Source organism: Oncorhynchus keta, chromosome 21 (assembly GCF_023373465.1).
Source record: "Oncorhynchus keta strain PuntledgeMale-10-30-2019 chromosome 21, Oket_V2, whole genome shotgun sequence".
Lineage (NCBI taxonomy): Eukaryota > Metazoa > Chordata > Actinopteri > Salmoniformes > Salmonidae > Oncorhynchus > Oncorhynchus keta.
The window spans coordinates 41,691,424-41,709,827 of NC_068441.1; the positions used below are offsets into that span (position 1 = coordinate 41,691,424).

Genomic DNA, 18,404 nt, shown 5'->3' on the forward strand with positions numbered 1-18,404 from the left:
CATTATACCTGGATTTACTATTACTGCTGCTAGTAACGTTAGCACTCAGGTTAGCATGTGGGTAGCAATAGCTACCATCAGCTAACTACAGAATTTTAGCCAGTTTGGTCATAAGCGTTCAATGTCTACTATGATGGTAAAGGTTTAGGAGAAATGCTGATGTGCTGAACTGCTAATGAGTGATGTGTTTCAAGGCTTCTAGGGGTAAGCCAGCAGGGGTGTAAAAGGTTGCCAAACTAAAAGCCTGTGCGCTGTATAAGTGATACAGATATTTTTAGCAGATACAGAATAAAGAAATCCCAGGATACGGTCATTCAGAGTGCCCCTTCCTTGCCTCCTTATCTCCTTTATTGCTTGACCACAAGCCTGGAACGACTGTATGGGTGAAACCAATGGCTAGTTTCCCTTTACCTGTCCTTTATATGCTCAGTAACAATAAAGAGACAAGGAAATGAGGTATTTTGTGAGGGTTGGAACACTGCCATGGTCAGTTTTGAGCTTGCCCACAACTATACTGCTCTACTCTTTGCAATAGGAGCTTGCAACAGTGCCAATGGCTAGAAGATACAGCGAACAGCAACAATGTTTGGAAATGTACACACCTCCGTACAAGATTCAAACTACCATGCACCCCTGATTTATTGAACGTGTTAAATTGGTTGAAATTGTGGGAGTGCATCTACCGTTTTCATTGAATGTCTTCAGGTGTTTGATATACTAATTTTCAGTTTTAGCATAAATACAGCACCTAGACTAAAGTCTATTAGTTGACCATTTTAAAGGGATTGCATGAGTTTTAAAGGGATAGTTCATCCGTTAGTCAAAGTTTGTCAGATGTTTACAAAAGTGGTCCTAGGTGTAGCTGAACGCTTAACCTGTTATTGCCATCTGTTGTGTAGGCCTATATGATCCTGCTATTTGTATTAGGAGACATGGAAACTAAGGAAATGATCAAGGTTGGCTGATACTGATGGTGCAACAAGCATCCTTTCCTGGACCTTTTCTTGAGGTATGAAAACATCAACGATGTCACATTTCTGGATGAACAAACCCTTTACTTCCTCCAAGAGTAGAATTCTCGCCTACAAACACCACCACTGCCTGGTGTTGTTCAATAATTCAGTACGATAGTTAGGCTCTATAGTAATATGGCTTACATAATGTAATAAATTATTGGTTCTCACAGTCCCAGTTGCTGGTAATGAACAGTGTTTAAGTGCTGGTCTAGGTTCAGATGTCCCGTGAGTCCCATGTCCTCCAGAGCTCAAAGTATCACAGCAGAGTGCTTATCTAGGATCAGTCTTTTAGAACATAATTCATTATATTAGGCTATAGGGACAGGGAGGACCTTATCCTAGATCAGCACTTCTACTCTGTCACTGTTTTTCAGTACCAGCACAGATCATCTTTGAAAACATCCAACTGATCCTGATACAGTTCCTAATATGCTTCCGGATACCATTCCTTAGTCTTGGCCATAGATAATTATGCATCATTATGGTTGTGACTCATGCATGTTATTTCAGTAATTTGAATGAAGAAATCAGAAGCGGAGAGGATGAGTCACTCTGTCGCAAGCTCTTCTTTCCTGTCGACTAGTTAGTCGGTTCTGCTAGATTGACCACCTGGGCCTGGGGTGTATTCAACTGAGTTCAATGGTTTACAATGTTGCTTTTACCACCCACTCCAAATGGAACGTTGTGGTCAGGTTTACGGAAGGGAAAGGGAATACCTAGTCAGTTGCACAACAATGCATTCAACTGAAATGTGTCTTCCAGGTGCTGCCTTAATTTATGTCCACGTCATCGGCGCCCAAGGAGCAGTTGTTGTTTGGTGTTAAATAGTGGTGGAAAAATGTGTTGTTTGGTGTTAAATACTGGTGGAGAAAGTTGATGTTTGGTGTTAAATAGTGGTGGAAAAGGTACCCACTGGTCATACTTGAGTAAAAGTAAAGATACCTTAATAGACAATGACTCAAGTAAAAGTGAAAGTCACCCATTAAAATGCTACTTGAGTAAAAGTCTAAAAGTATTTGGTTTAAACTATACTCAAGTATCAAAAGTAAATGTAATTGCTAAACTATACTTAAATATCAAAAGTAAAAGTAGAAATCATTTAAAATTCCTTATATTAAGCAGACGGCAACTTTTATCTTTAAAAAACGTAAAAAAAATAAAGATTGACGGATAGCCGGGGCACGCTCCCAACAATTTACAAACAAAGCAGATCAGAGGCAGTAGAGATGAACAGGGAAGTTCTCTTGATTAGTGCGTGAAATGTATAATCTTCCTGTCCTGTTAAGCATTCAAATGTATTCAAATGTATGAAATAAAAAGTACATGATTTTCTTTCTGAATATAGTGAAGTAGAAGTAAAAGTTGTCAAAAATATAAATAGTAAAGTTAAGTACACATACCCCCAAAAACTACTTAAGTAGTACTAAGTACTTCACAACACTGGGGTTAAATGCCTTGCTCATGGGAAGAATGGAATATTTTTCCACCTTCCCTGCTCAGAATGTTGCACATAGAAATAGAAAGAGTAGACCTGATGTTATGGCTAATTCTACACGACAGAACATCACTTCTGTTCTACAAAACATATTTCTATGTGAATGTTGCACACTTCTGAACATACCCCTGTTTTTTCAGATGTCCTTCATTTTGTAACTTTCACCACCCACTTGAAATCTCATGTTGTATGCGATTTTGCTGTCTAGCACATAGTTATAGTGAGCAAACTACACGCGGGCTGTCATGTGCCTTTTACTGAGGAATGGCTTCCGTCTGGAAACTACCATAAAGGCATGCTTGGGGGAGTGCTGCAGAGATGGTTGTCCTTCTGGAATGTTCTCCCATCTCCACAGAGGAACTCTAGAGCTTTGACAGTGACCTTCAGGTTCTTGGTTACCTCCCTGACCAAAGCCCTTCTCCCCCGATTGCGATTGCTCAGTTTGGCCGGGCGGCCAGTTCTAGGAAGAGTCTTGGTGGTTCCAAACTTCTTCTATTTAAGAATGATGGAGGCCACTGTGGGGACCTTCAATGCTACAGAAATGTTTTGGTACCTTTCCTCAGATCTGTGCCTCGACACAATCCTGTCTCAGAGCTCTACGGACAATTCCTTCAACCTCATGGCTTGGTTTTTGCTCTGACATGCACTGTCAACTGTGGGACCTGATATAGATAGGAGTATGCCTTTCCAAATCATGTCCAATCAATTGAATTTACTACAGGTGGACTCCAATCAAGTTGTAGAAACATGATCAGTGGAAACAGGATGCATCTGAGCTCAATTAAGAGTCTCATAGCAGAGTGTCTGAATACTTATGTCAGTAAATACGGTATTTATGTTTAAAAAAAAAAAATAGCAAAAATGTCAAAACCGTTTTGCTTGTGTGTAGATTTCAAAATATTTGTATTTATTTAACCGATTTTAGAATAAGGCTGTAACGTAACAAAATGTGGAAAAAGTTAAGGGGTCTGAATACTTTCTGAAGGCAGTGTATATAGCCCTAGCCAATGCTCTTGGTTCATTTAATGTGCAGGGCGGCATACATTTAGCCTACAATGATAGTGAATTTGTATTTGATTTTGAATAGCGTTAGTAATAGAGCATTTTTAAAAATGTTTTCATAATTCATAGGCTAAAACATCAACTTTAGCTATACAGAATATCTCACCACTGTGCCTTTCAATCTCCTCCACTCTCCTTAATTCCTTTCTGGAGCAGGCAGAGGGGCTGTCAACAGTTTAGTGAAATAGCTTTCTTTTTGAAAACATGTTACTATCGATGTTCCCGAACGGATTTCACAAGGAATGTTTTGCAGGACCAGGGTTGGAGAACCCATGGCATACAACATTTGGGCGTAATATCACCTGTTGCGCAGTGAGAGCATGCTCCTCAAACAGTGGTTGATGTGTGGAGTAAAATAAGTGTCAGATGTATTTCTCAGCTAATCATGTTAAACAAATGTTCCGCTAGAAAACCCAAGTAGCTTGGTTGGAAAGCGCACAGCACCATGTCTTTACCCCATGTCTTTACCCCATTTAATAATGGACCATTCTAAATCAAAACTCATTTGGCATATTAGTAAAGACAAGATTAAAATGAAAAAAAAGTCTGATGGGTGAAAATATGATCACTTGATGAGAGAACAGGGTGGAAGAAGAGGCAAGGAACATACCCAAGCTTTTTTTTGCTACTTTCTCAAATCATCAATAGCCTTTAGTCACATCATGCAACTCATATATGTTTTGAAGACATTCTAAGGTTTGTATCATTCACAACTAAAGTTTCCAAATAACTCTAAAATCTAGCATTTTGGACCTGTTTCAAATGATCACGTACGCTCAACATAGCCACTCATATGGATACTCACTCCGGAATGGGAAAAATATCCTTTCTATTTCATTCAGCTAAGTTCAATTCTAATCTTATTATATAATATAAAATAATGACACTAAATAAACAAGCCTACAGCCTATGGCAGGAGCACAGCCAGATAACATACAGTAAACCAACTCATATTCTGTTCTTCTGAAATACTTTTTCTTCATATCATAATGTTTCTTAGACCTGACTACAGTAAATAATGGATTTATATTAAATAGATTTATTAGACTTTTAAAAATGTAGATGTTCCAAAGGCATGTATCAGAAGCTTGTGCCTGGAGATGCTAAACATGTTTATGTTAATTAACGGTCCGTTACCGTGAGACCAGAAGTATTTTGCATGACAGTAACCGCCACAGCCCTACCTGAGACCCTATAGTGACACTGTACAGTGAGTGACCTTTGACCCCTTGACCCATGGCGTGAAGGGGCGTGTCGGTCTGTAACATGTCATCCCGGCTCCCTTCGAGGCCCATGTGTGCCCCAGATTGGTCAGCTCCTTCCTGTACAGTCAGGGTACACTATGGCCGAATTGGCCAGGGTGTGGAAAAAGAGACCATCAACTCACATCACACACACACCACAAGACCAGTCCCATCACATCACACACACACCACAAGACCAGTCCCATCACATCACACACACACCACAAGACCAGTCCCATCACATCACACACACACCACAAGACCAGTCCCATCACATCACACACACACCACAAGACCAGTCCCATCACATCACACACACCGCAAGACCAGTCCCATCACATCACACACACACCGCAAGACCAGTCCCATCACATCACACACACCGCAAGACCAGTCCCATCACATCACACACACACCGCAAGACCAGTCCCATCACATCACACACACACCGCAAGACCAGTCCCATCACATCCCACACCGCAAGACCAGTCCCATCACATCACACACACACACCGCAAGACCAGTCCCATCACATCACACACACCGCAAGACCAGTCCCATCACATCACACACACACCGCAAGACCAGTCCCATCACATCACACACACAAACCGCAAGACCAGTCCCATCACATCCCACACCGCAAGACCAGTCCCATCACATCACACACACACACACCGCAAGACCAGTCCCATCACATCACACACACCGCAAGACCAGTCCCATCACATCACACACACACCGCAAGACCAGTCCCATCACATCACACACACACACCGCAAGACCAGTCCCATCACACACACACACCACAAGACCAGTCCCATCACATCACACACACCGCAAGACCAGTCCCATCACATCACACCACACACACACCACAAGACCAGTCCCATCACATCACACACACACCGCAAGACCAGTCCCATCACATCCCACACACCGCAAGACCAGTCCCATCACATCACACACACACACCGCAAGACCAGTCCCATCACATCACACAAATCAAAGCAAATTTATTCATATAGCCCTTCTTACATCAGCTGATCATATGATAGTTAGGTCATATGATTGAGTAGTCTTCAGTAAAGACTTAAAATTAAAGGTTGAGACCGAGTCTGCGTCTCTCACATGGGTAGGTAGACCATTCCATAAAAATGGAGCTCTATAGGAGAAAGCCCTGCCTCCAGCTGTTTGCTTAGAAATTCTAGGGACAATTAGGGTGCCTGCGTCTTGTGACCGTAGCGTACGTGTAGGTATGTATGGCAGGACCAAATCGGAAAGACGGGTAGGAGCAAGCCCATGTAATGCTTTGTAGGTTAGCAGTAAAACCTTGAAATCAGCCCTTGCCTTAACAGGAAGCCGGTGTAGGGAGGCTAGCACTGGAGTAATATGATCCATTTTTTTGGTTCTGGTCAGGATTCTAGCAGCCATATTTAGCACTAACTGAAGTTTATTTAGTGCTTTATCCAGGTAGCCGGAAAGTAGAGCATTGCAGTAGTCTAACCTAGAAGTAACAAAAGCATGGATTCATTTTCCTGCATCATTTTTGGACAGAAGGTTTCTGATGTTTTCAATGTTACGTAGATGGAAAAAAGCTGTCCTTGAAATAGTCTTGATATGCTTGTCAAAAGAGAGATCAGGGTCCAGAGTAATGCCGAGGTCCTTCACAGTTTTATTTGAAACGACTGTACAGCCATCAAGATTAATTGTCAGATTCAACAGAAGATCTCTTTGTTTCTTGGGACCGAGAACAAGCATCTCTGTTTTGTCCGAGTTTAAAAGTAGAAAGTTTGCAGCCATCCACTTCCTTATTACTGAAACACAGGCTTCTAGCGAGGTCAATTTTAGGGCTTCACCATATCTAATTGAAATGTACAGCTGTGTGTCATCCACATAGCAGTGAAAGTTAACATTATGTTTTTGAATATATAGTGAAAACAATAGTGGTCCTAAAACGGAACCTTGCGGAACACTGAAATTTACAGTTGATTTGTCAGAGGACAAACCATTCACAGAGACAAACGGATATCTTTCTGACAGATAAGATCTGAACCAGGCCAGAACTTGTCCGTGTTGACCAATTTGGGTATCCAATCTCTCCAAAAGACTGTGGTGATTGATGGTATCAAAAGCAGCACTAAGGTCTAGGAGCACGAGGACAGATGCAGAGCCTCGGTCTGACACCATTAAAAGGTAATTTACCACCTTCACAAGTGCAGTCTCAGTGCTATGATGGGGTCTAAAACCAGACTGAAGCGTTTCGTATAGATTGTTTGTCTTCAGGAAAGCAGTGAGTTGCAGTGCAACAGCTTTTTCTAATATTTTTGAGAGGAATGGAAGATTCCATATAGGCCGATAGTTGTTTATATTTTCTGGGTCAAGGTTTGGCTTTTTCAAGAGAGGCTTTATTGCTGCCACTTTTAGTGAGTTTGGTACACATCCGGTGGATAGAGAGCCATTTATTATGTTCAACATAGGAGGGCCAAGCACATAGTAGTTTAGTTGGAATAGGGTCCAGTATACAGCTTGAAGGTTGAGGCCATGATTATTTTCATCATTGTGTCAAGAGATATAGTAGTTTATATAGTTTTCTGTATACCAGGGAGCTAGTTTCTTATGACAAATGTTTTTAGTTTTTAGGGGTGCAACTGCATCTAGGGTATTACACAAGGTTAAATTGAGTTCCTCAGTTAGGTGGTTAACTGATTTTTGTCCGTTGACGTCCTTGGGTAGGCAGAGGGAGTCTGGAAGGGCATCTAGGAACCTTTGGGTTGTCTGAGAACTTATAGCACGACTTTTGATGCTCCTTGGTTGGGGTCTGAGCAGATTATTTGTTGCGATTGCAAACGTAATAAAAATGTGTGCAAACTCACACATCACACACACCACAATTCAAGTCCCATCACATCACACACACATCACACACACCGCAAGTCAAGTCCCATCACATCACACACACATCACACACACCGCAAGTCAAGTCCCATCACATTACACACACATCACACACACAGCAAGACAAGTCACATCACACACACATCACATACACCGCAAGACAAATCACATCACACACACCATCACACATACTGCAAGACAAGTCCCATCACATCACACACACCACTAGCAACTTCCGGCGCCGACAGAGATGGCCGCCTCGCTTCGCGTTCCTAGGAAACTATGCAGTTTTTTGTTTTTTTATGTGTTATTTCTTACATTAGTACCCCAGGTCATCTTAGGTTTCATTACATACAGTCGAGAAGAACTACTGAATATAAGATCAGCGTCAACTCACCATCAGTACGACCAAGAATATGTTTTTCGCGACGCGGATCCTGTGTTCTGCCTTTCAAACAGGACAACGGAATGGATCCCATGCAGCGACCCAAAAAAACGACTCAGAAAAAGAGGGAAACGAGGCGGTCTTCTAGTCAGACCCCGGAGACGGGCACATCGTGCACCACTCCCTAGCATTCTTCTCGCCAATGTCCAGTCTCTTGACAACAAGGTTGATGAAATCCGAGCAAGGGTAGCATTCCAGAGGGACATCAGAGACTGTAACGTTCTTTGCTTCACGGAAACATGGCTCACTGGAGAGACACTATCCGAGGCGGTGCAGCCAGTGGGTTTCTCCACGCATCGCGCCGACAGAAACAAACATCTTTCTGGTAAGAAGAGGGGCGGGGGCGTATGCCTTATGGTTAACGAGACATGGTGTGATGAAAGAAACATACAGGAACTCAAATCCTTCTGTTCACCTGATTTAGAATTCCTCACAATCAAATGTAGACCGCATTATCTACCAAGAGAATTCTCTTCGATTATAATCACAGCCGTATATTGTTACTCTAACTTCCGCGACGCATATAAGGCCCTGCCCCGCCCCCCTTTCAGAAAAGCTGACCACGACTCCATTTTGTTGATCCCTGCCTACAGACAGAAACTAAAACAAGAAGCTCCCACGCTGACGTCTGTTCAACGCTGGTCCGACCAAGCTGACTCCACACTCCAAGACTGCTTCCATCACGTGGACTGGGATATGTTTCATATTGCGTCAGATAACAATATTGACGAATACGCTGATTCGGTGTGCGAGTTCATTAGAACGTGCGTTGACGATGTCGTTCCCATAGCAACGATTGAAACATTCCCTAACCAGAAACCGTGGATTGATGGCAGCATTCGTGTGAAACTGAAAGCGCGAACCACTTTTTTCAATCAGGGCAAGGTGACTGGTAACATGACCGAATACAAACAGTGCAGCTATTCCCTCCGCAAGGCTATCAAACAAGCTAAGCGTCAGTACAGAGACAAAGTAGAATCTCAATTCAACGGCTCAGACACAAGAGGCATGTGGCAGGGTCTACAGTCAATCACGGACTACAAGAAGAAATCCAGCCCAGACACGGACCAGGATGTCTTGCTCCCAGGCAGACTAAATAACTTTTTTGCCCGCTTTGAGGACAATACAGTGCCACTGACACGGCCTGCAACGAAAACATGCGGACTCTCCTTCACTGCAGCCGAGGTGAGTAAGACATTTAAACGTGTTAACCCTCGCAAGGCTGCAGGCCCAGACGGCATCCCCAGCCGCGCCCTCGGAGCATGCGCAGACCAGCTGGCCGGTGTGTTTACGGACATATTCAATCAATCCCTATACCAGTCTGCTGTTCCCACATGCTTCAAGAGGGCCACCATTGTTCCTGTTCCCAAGAAAGCTAAGGTAACTGAGCTAAACGACTACCACCCCGTGGCACTCACTTCCGTCATCATGAAGTGCTTTGAGAGACTAGTCAAGGACCATATCACCTCCACCCTACCTGACACCCTAGACCCACTCCAATTTGCTTACCGCCCAAATAGGTCCACAGAGGATGCAATCTCAACCACACTGCACACTGCCCTAACCCATCTGGACAAGAGGAATACCTATGTGAGAATGCTGTTCATCGACTACAGCTCGGCATTCAACACCATAGTACCCTCCAAGCTCGTCATCAAGCTCGAGACCCTGGTTCTCGACCCTGCCCTGTGCAACTGGGTACTGGACTTCCTGACGGGCAGCCCCCAGGTGGTGAGGGTAGGCAACAACATCTCCTCCCCGCTGATCCTCAACACTGGGGCCCTACAAGGGTGCGTTCTGAGCCCTCTCCTGTACTCCCTGTTCACCCACGACTGCGTGGCCACAAACTTCTACAGATGCACAATCGCGAGCATCCTGGCGGGCTGTATCACCGCCTGGTACGGCAACTGCTCCGCCCTCAACCGTAAGGCTCTCCAGAGGGTAGTGAGGTCTGCACAACGCATCACCGGTGGCAAACTACCTGCCCTCCAGGACACCTACACCACCCGATGTTACAGGAAGGCCATAAAGATCATCAAGGACATCAACCACCCGAGCCACTGCCTGTTCACCCCGCTATCATCCAGAAGGCGAGGTCAGTACAGGTGCATCAAAGCTGGGACCGAGAGACTGAAAAACAGCTTCTATCTCAAGGCCATCAGACTGTTAAACAGCCACCACTAACATTGAGTGGCTGCTGCCAACACACTGACACTGACACTGACTCAACTCCGGCCACTTTAATAATGGGAATTGATGGGAAATGATGTAAATATATCACTAGCCACTTTAAACAATGCTACCTTATATAATGTTACTTACCCTACATTATTCATCTCATTTGCATACGTATATACTGTACTCTATATCATCGACTGCATCCTTATGTAATACATGTATCACTAGCCACTTTAACTATGCCACCTTGTTTACATACTCATCTCATATGTATATACTGTACTCGATACCATCTACTGTATCTTGCCTATGCTGCTCTGTACCATCACTCATTCATGTATCCTTATGTACATATTCTTTATCCCCTTACACTGTGTATAAGACAGTAGTTTTGGAATTGTTAGTTAGATTACTTGTTGGTTATTACTGCATTGTCGGAACTAGAAGCAGAAGCATTTCGCTACACTCGCATTAACATCTGCTAACCATGTGTATGTGACAAATAACATTTGATTTGATTTGATCTCACATTGTTTGTCCTCTTCACTACTCTATTCCCTTATGCTGTTGGCCCACAGGTCCTTTTCCTGGGCTGCCTCTAGCTTCTGCTCTGTATCTGCTTTGGGCACACTGGGGCTTTGTGACACACAATGTCACTGAGACAAGGAGGTCACGACCGCTCACCCTCTCCGTTTCTCTCTTTGATTTGAATTTTCTCTCTATATTTTTTCCCTCTCTATCTATACTACTCCATCTCTGTTTCATGCTGTTTGCCACCAACTCCTGTCTTTCTCTGTTAGTTTTTGTTTCTACATCTGATTTGTTTTATGCCCTTCACTCTCTCTCACTCTGTGATTCTGACTATCTTTTGTTCCATCCCTTGTTCTTACTCCCTTTCTGACCTTTTTCTAGTTATCTCTGTATCTGACCTCTCTCTAGTTATCTCTGTATATGAACTCTCTCTAGTTATCTCTGTATCTGAACTCTCTCCAGCTCCCAATGTATCTGATCTCTCTCTAGTTCCCTCTGTATCTGATCTCTCTCTAGTTATCTCTGTATCTGACTCTCTCTAGTTATCTCTGTATATGAACTCTCTCTAGTTATCTCTGTATCTGATCTCTCTCTAGTTCCCTCTGTATCTGATCTCTCTCTAGTTCCCTCTGTATCTGATCTCTCTCTAGTTCCCTCTGTATCTGATCTCTCTCTAGTTCCCTCTGTATCTGATCTCTCTCTAGTTCCCTCTGTATCTGATCTCTCTCTAGTTCCCTCTGTATCTGATCTCTCTCCAGTTCCCTCTGTATCTGATCTCTCTCTAGTTCCCTCTGTATCTGACCTCTCTCTAGTTCCCTCTGTATCTGATCTCTCTCTAGTTCCCTCTGTATCTGATCTTTTCTCCAGTTCCCTCTGTATCTGACCTCTCTCTAGTTCCCTCTGTATCTGATCTCTCTCCAGTTCCCTCTGTATCTGATCTCTCTCTAGTTCCCTCTGTATCTGATCTCTCTCTAGTTCCCTCTGTATCTGATCTCTCTCTAGTTCCCTCTGTATCTGATCTCTCTCTAGTTCCCTCTGTATCTGATCTCTCTCTAGTTCCCTCTGTATCTGACCTCTCTCTAGTTCCCTCTGTATCTGATCTCTCTCTAGTTCCCTCTGTATCTGACCTCTCTCTAGTTCCCTCTGTATCTGATCTCTCTCTAGTTCCCTCTGTATCTGACCTCTCTCTAGTTCCCTCTGTATCTGATCTCTCTCTAGTTCCCTCTGTATCTGATCTCTCTCTAGTTCCCTCTGTATCTGACCTCTCTCTAGTTCCCTCTGTATCTGACCTCTCTCTAGTTCCCTCTGTATCTGACCTCTCTCTAGTTCCCTCTGTATCTGATCTCTCTCTAGTTCCCTCTGTATCTGACCTCTCTCTAGTTCCCTCTGTATCTGATCTCTCTCTAGTTCCCTCTGTCTTACTCTGTATCTGATCTCTCTCTAGTTCCCTCTGTATCTGATCTCTCTCTAGTTCCCTCTGTCTTACTCTGTATCTGATCTCTCTCTAGTTCCCTCTGTATCTGATCTCTCTCTAGTTCCCTCTGTCTTACTCTGTATCTGAACTGTCTCTAGTTCCCTCTGTATCTGACCTCTCTCTAGTTCCTCTGTATCTGACCTCTCTCTAATTCCCTCTGTATCTGACCTCTCTCTAGTTCCCTCTGTCTTACTCTGTATCTGATCTCTCTCTAGTTCCCTCTGTATCTGAACTCTCTCTAGTTCCCTCTGTATCTGATCTCTCTCTAGTTCCCTCTGTATCTGACCTCTCTCTAGTTCCCTCTGTATCTGATCTCTCTCTAGTTCCCTCTGTCTTACTCTGTATCTGATCTCTCTCTAGTTCCCTCTGTATCTGATCTCTCTCTAGTTCCCTCTGTCTTACTCTGTATCTGATCTCTCTCTAGTTCCCTCTGTATCTGATCTCTCTCTAGTTCCCTCTGTATCTGACCTCTCTCTAGTTCCCTCTGTATCTGATCTCTCTCTAGTTCCCTCTGTATCTGATCTCTCTCTAGTTCCCTCTGTATCTGATCTCTCTCTAGTTCCCTCTGTATCTGATCTCTCTCTAGTTCCCTCTGTATCTGATCTCTCTCTAGTTCCCTCTGTATCTGAACTGTCTCTAGTTCCCTCTGTATCTGATCTCTCTCTAGTTCCCTCTGTATCTGAACTGTCTCTAGTTCCCTCTGTATCTTAACTCTATCTAGTTCCCTCTGTCTTACTCTGTTGCTGGCATGCTCTCTCTCTCTCTCTCTCTCTCTCTCTCTCTCTCTCCTTCTCTCACTCTCTCTCTCCTTCTCTCACTCTCTCTCCTTCTCTCCTCTCTCTCTCTTCTCACTCTCTCTCTCCTTCTCTCTCTCTCTCTCTCCTCTCTATCTCTCTCTCTCTTCTCTCTCTCTCTCTCTTAACTCTCTCTCTCTAGTTCTCTCTCTCTCTCTCTCTCTCTCTCTCTCTCTCTCTCACTCTCTCACTCTCTCTCTCCTCTCTCTCTCCTTCTCTCACTCTCTCTCCTTCTCTCACTCTCTCTCTCTCCTCTCTCTCTTCTCTCTCTCTCTCTCTCTCTCTCTTCTCTCACTCTCTCTCTCTCTCTCTCTCTCTCTCTCTCTCTCTCACTCTCTCTCTCTCTCTCTCTCTCCCTCTCTCTCTCTCTCTCCTTCTCTCACTCTCTCTCTCCTTCTCTCACTCTCCTTCTCTCTCTCTCTCTCTCTCTCTCTCTCTCTCTCTCTCTCTCTCTCTCTCTCTCTCTCTCTCTCTCTCTCTCTCTCTCTCTCTCTCTCTCTCTCTCATCATTTCAATGGTCTTTATTGGCATGTTAACATTGCCAAAGCAAGTGAAATAGATTATAAACAAAAGTGAAATAAACAATTAATTATGAACAGTAAACATTACACAAGTTTCAAAAGAATAGAGACATGTTATATTATGGCTATGTACAGTATTTTACCAATGGCAAGATGGCGCCGACGAATATGGTAGCCTCACCTCAAACTCATACACAACGTTATAGGCTTCTTTTTATAGTTTTTCCCAGTGTTTTTCTCTCATTGTCTTACTCAGTTTGTTTTTGTGCATTACTTCATACATCCGGGTAGAACTATTATGTATATGAATCTCTGTGTCTTCCACCCGACCTTCCCGAATTCCCGGAGACGGCGGAACAATGGCCTCTTCGGTGAGGCTCCGTGTGTCCTGGGAGTCTTACCTGGGAGTCTTACCTGGGAGTCTTACCTAATGTTCAATCATTAGTGAATAAACTTGACAAACTCAGAGCAAGGATCTCCTTCCAGAGGGACATCTGATTTTGCAACGTACTCTGTTTTTCTGATACTTGGCTTTCCTCCGACATCCAAACAGATGATATTCAACCAAGGGGTTTTATAGTTCATCGAGTGGATAGGAAGCAGGCACTCTGGCGAGGACAACGGCATAGGGCTTTGCTTTATGACCAATAGGTGGTGTGATGGGGGAAACTAACAGGAACTTGCTTATGCTCTTCTGACTTGGAATACTTGGTCATCAGATGTCACCCTTTTTTACCTTCCGACAGAGTTCTCCGAGATTTTCGCTACGGTTGTGTATGTAACTGAGAACTTGTTCACAACTTGCCTACCTGGTTAAATAAAGGTGAAATAAATAAATATCCTGCCCCAAGCTGACACCAAAAATGCTCACATGGATCTTCATTGGATCTATCAACACATTGACTGTTCAACTTTTGGAAAATCTACTCATGAGCAATTCTACAGGCCTTTTTTCGACATTGGTATAAGACCCTCTCCCATCATTCTGTTGGAAAATCAGACCACGACTATTTTGCTCCTCCTGCAAATAAAGAATCAAGAGGAACGTTCCCGTGCCAAAGATAGGGAATGTAACTGAACTGAATGACTAGGCTACCTGGGCGGCAGGTTGGACTAGTAACTGAACCCACTGTTCCTTGGCCATCATTGAAAATAAGAATTTGTTCTTAACTGACTTGCCTAGTTAAATAAAGGTAAAATAAAATGATCGACCTGGAGCACTCACTTCCATCATCATAAAGTGCTTTGAGAGGCTAGTCAAAGACCACATCACCTCCTCCCTCCCGACACACTCGACCCTCTCCAATTTGCTCACCGCCCCGACAGATCCAGGGATGACACAATCGACACTGACTTACACACTGTCCTCACCCACCTGGACAAGAGGAATGCATATGAGAGGATGCTGTTCATCGCCTACAGCTCGTCCTTCAATACAATCGTGCCCTCTAAGCTCACCACAAAGCTCACAGCCCTGGGACTGAACTCCTCCCTATGCAACTGGGTCCTGGACCTCCTGATGGGCCGTCCCCATTTGGTGAAGGTAAGTGACATCACTTCCTCCACACTGGTCCTCAACATGGGAGCCCCACAAGGGTGCATCCTCAGCCCCCTCCTATGCTCCCTGTATACCCACAACTGCGTGGTCTTACACAGGCCTTACACATAGGCCTGATTACCAACAACGATGAGACGGCCTACAGAGAGGGGGTTAACACTCTGACGACGTGGTGCCAAGTAAACAATCTCTCCCTCAACGTCAGGAAACCAAAGGAGCTGAATGTGGACTTCAGGAGGAACCAGGCTGGGCCCACCCCCATCCTCATCAAATGGCCACCATGGAGACGTGGACATTTCCCCATGGACATTTATTTACCCTGCCTCCACCCCCCAATGGACATTTATTTTCCCTGCCACCACCCCCCAATGGACATTTATTTACCCTGCCTCCACCCCCCAATGGACATTAATTTACCCTGCCTCCACCCCCCAATGGACATTTATTTACCCTGCCTCCACCCCCCAATGAACATTGATTTACCCTGCCTCCACCCCCCAATGGACATTAATTTACCCTGCCTCCCCCCCCAATGGACATTGATTTACCCTGCCTCCACCCCCAATGGACATTGATTTACCCTGCCTCCACCCCCAATGGACATTGATTTACCCTGCCTCCACCCCCCAATGGACATTTATTTACCCTGCCTCCACCCCCCAATGGACATTGATTTACCCTGCCTCCACCCCCCAATGGACATTGATTTACCCTGCCTCCACCCCCAATGGACATTGATTTACCCTGCCTCCACCCCCAATGGACATTAATTTACCCTGCCTCCACCCCCAATGGACATTGATTTACCCTGCCTCCACCCCCAATGGACATTGATTTACCCTGCCTCCACCCCCAATGGACATTGATTTACCCTGCCTCCACCCCCCAATGGACATTGATTTACCCTGCCTCCATTTATTTACATTACATTACATGCTTTCGACACATTGTGGAGTCCATGCCTCTACGTATTGAGGCTGTTCTGAGGGAAGGTGTTCATATATTATTATCATCTTGTATTATTGTTTCATTCACTTCCCTTTCCTTTTGACCTGCTTCAGAATGTCATTGTACCATGCTATTACATCTCAGACCCTGTGACTAATAATCTCTAATCTAATCTAAATAGTTGAAGTACAAAACAGAAAATAAATACATAGATAAATATGAGTTTTGTTTGTGCTTCACTGGTTGCCCTTTGCTTGTGGCAACAGGTCACACATCTTGATGCTGTGATGACACACTGTGGTATTTCACCTAATAGATATAAAATGTGATTTGTTTTCAAATTCTTTGTGGGTCTCTCTTTCTCTGTCTCTCCCTCTTCAGCTCTCTCGGTCTCTCTCTTTCTCTGTCTCTCCCTCTTCAGCTCTCTCGGTCTCTCTCTTTCTCTGTCTCTCCCTCTTCAGCTCTCTCGGTCTCTCTCTTTCTCTGTCTCTCCCTCTTCAGCTCTCTCGGTCTCTCTCTTTCTCTGTCTCTCCCTCTTCAGCTCTCTCGGTCTCTCTCTTTCTCTGTCTCTCCCTCTTCAGCTCTCTCTCTTTCTCTGTCTCCCTCTTCAGCTCTCTCGGTCTCTCTCTTTTTCTGTCTCTCCCTCTTCAGCTCTCTCTGTCTCTCTCTTTCTCTGTCTCTCCCTCTTCAGCTCTCTCTGTCTCTGTCTTTCTCTGTCTCTCCCTCTTCAGCTCTCTCGGTCTCTCTCTTTCTCTGTCTCTCCCTCTTCAGCTCTCTCGGTCTCTCTCTTTCTCTGTCTCTCCCTCTTAAGCTCTCTCGGTCTCTCTCTTTCTCTGTCTCTCCCTCTTCAGCTCTCTCGGTCTCTCTTTCTCTGTCTCTCCCTCTTCAGCTCTCTCGGTCTCTCTCTTTCTCTGTCTCTCCCTCTTCAGCTCTCTCGGTCTCTCTCTTTCTCTGTCTCTCCCTCTTAAGCTCTCTCGGTCTCTCTCTTTCTCTGTCTCTCCCTCTTCAGCTCTCTAGGTCTCTCTCTTTATCTGTCTCTCCCTCTTCAGCTCTCTCTGTCTCTCTCTTTCTCTGTCTCTCCCTCTTCAGCTCTCTCGGTCTCTCTCTTTCCCCCCTCTCTCTTTCTTCTACTCTCACTCTCTCCTTCCTATGCCAGCTCTGCCCTTGCTGCAGTCCGTGGGCCGCCACTTCCTCTTCCTGGCTGTCAACAGTGAGAGGTCATTTAGAGGGCAGCAGCTTAGGTGGAGAGCTAAGGCCAATAGTCCCTGTAGAGAGGGAACGGTCCCTGGCTTGTCAAAAGTAGTACACTATACAGGAAAAAGGGTGCAATTTGGGACGGAGACCCTGAAGTCCTGACTCGTATCTCATTGAAGTAATAGTAGAGTTGTTAGGAGGAGCACTGTGTCCCTGTGTCTCATTCCCAGTTAATTTATAATGTGATGAAGGGATTCTAGAGAAATGCGGTATGAATTAATGTTTAAATCAATGCAGTTTATGTGTGGGAGGAATTCCTAGTGTCAAACTCAAGGGGGTGCAAGAGATGGAATACGTCCTAAATGGCACTTTGTTCCCCATATAGTGCACTACCTTTGAACAGAACCCTATGGTCCGTGATCAAAAGTAGTGCACTATAAAGGGAATGTGATGTCATTTGGGACACAACTATGCTATCTTGGATTCTCCACTAGGCTTTGAAATGATGGAGGCCACATTCACTGCTCCACTTTGACCACACCAGTGAGATGCAGAGGTACTCACGAGAGGGAATATTCACAGCAACGGAAGTGATTGATTCCACGATGTGGTCTACGTTTGTTGCTTAACATAAAACTATCACAGCTGTTTTTCAAATTGGGTTCTTCTAGTACATTCAGAGATCCAACCAACCACCTACTGCAAGTCTCAGGCAGAAATGATACAGATGTTTTTGTCATTACGAATGCATCTTGGAATATTGTTCCATTGTTTATGTTGGTGGACTCTGGCCCAAATCCTACTGTTATCACACTGTGTTAGTGTCAGTCCAGTCTCCAACAGACCAAGTCTCCACCTGTTGTAGAGCTGTAGAGATACCTGAGCTAACCCAGAGTAGCTCGCCAATCAAACAGAAAATGTGTAACACTAAGTGACCGTGAGACACTTTATATAGATGACCGTAAGGCTGCATTATCTTTCAAGGCTCTTTGGCCTAGTTTCAAGCCAAGATCCCAGGCAGTCACTCTAAGTGTGTCACTTTCTGT

General features: G+C 44.4%; 1 protein-coding gene and 1 long non-coding RNA gene across 17 annotated transcripts in view; one reads left to right on the forward strand and one right to left on the reverse strand.

Moving 5' to 3' along the window:
• LOC118400575 (vitamin D3 receptor B-like) overlaps positions 1 to 18,404 on the forward strand; it is a 147,838-nt gene that overhangs the window by 19,542 nt on the left and 109,892 nt on the right. The gene's annotated exons all lie outside the window — the stretch shown is intronic.
• LOC127910375 (uncharacterized) lies at positions 11,451 to 12,805 on the reverse strand. Of its 13 annotated transcripts, none has more exons than XR_008074573.1 (3): positions 12,512 to 12,805; positions 12,132 to 12,212; positions 11,451 to 11,590 (listed from the first exon to the last, which is right to left on the reverse strand). It is a non-coding gene; the product is annotated as an uncharacterized LOC127910375 (long non-coding RNA). The 13 variants fall into 13 exon arrangements; XR_008074574.1 differs by having other exon boundaries at positions 11,460 to 11,536; XR_008074576.1 differs by having other exon boundaries at positions 11,478 to 11,617.